The following is a 421-nucleotide window of genomic DNA, read 5'->3' as shown; positions in this document are numbered from 1 at the left end:
GATATAAAAATATAAAAAACGTTATGTCCATACCAACGTTCGTGGACCTACAAGGATTCCTCGTCGGGATGAAATTTGTCGTAAAGGAGGTGGCGGTGCTGAGAAAGGGGACTGTTCTGGCGCATTACATTTTTACATACCCCCTACCATGGAATTTCCTCACAAAATCCGACAAATCATGCGCTTCCTGGCTAATCGCGAATCACCATGGATTACGATGGGAAGACGGAAACGTGCCGTACAGCATGGCTAAACGCTTGATTACATCGGCCGTGCTTGGTACGGAAGAGGATGACGAGATGTCGACTCTCGTGTACGTCAAGGGATGCCAGAAACGAGAATAGCTGGTTGGATTTGCTTGAAAATCTTGCGAGAAAAAATTTAATCATCGAGACTTTGGATGCTGATTACGAAGATATTG

Source organism: Formica exsecta, unplaced genomic scaffold (genome assembly GCF_003651465.1).
Source record: "Formica exsecta isolate Colony F162 unplaced genomic scaffold, ASM365146v1 scaffold695, whole genome shotgun sequence".
Classification (NCBI taxonomy): Eukaryota; Metazoa; Arthropoda; class Insecta; order Hymenoptera; family Formicidae; genus Formica; species Formica exsecta.
This window is presented reverse-complemented; position numbering follows the sequence as displayed.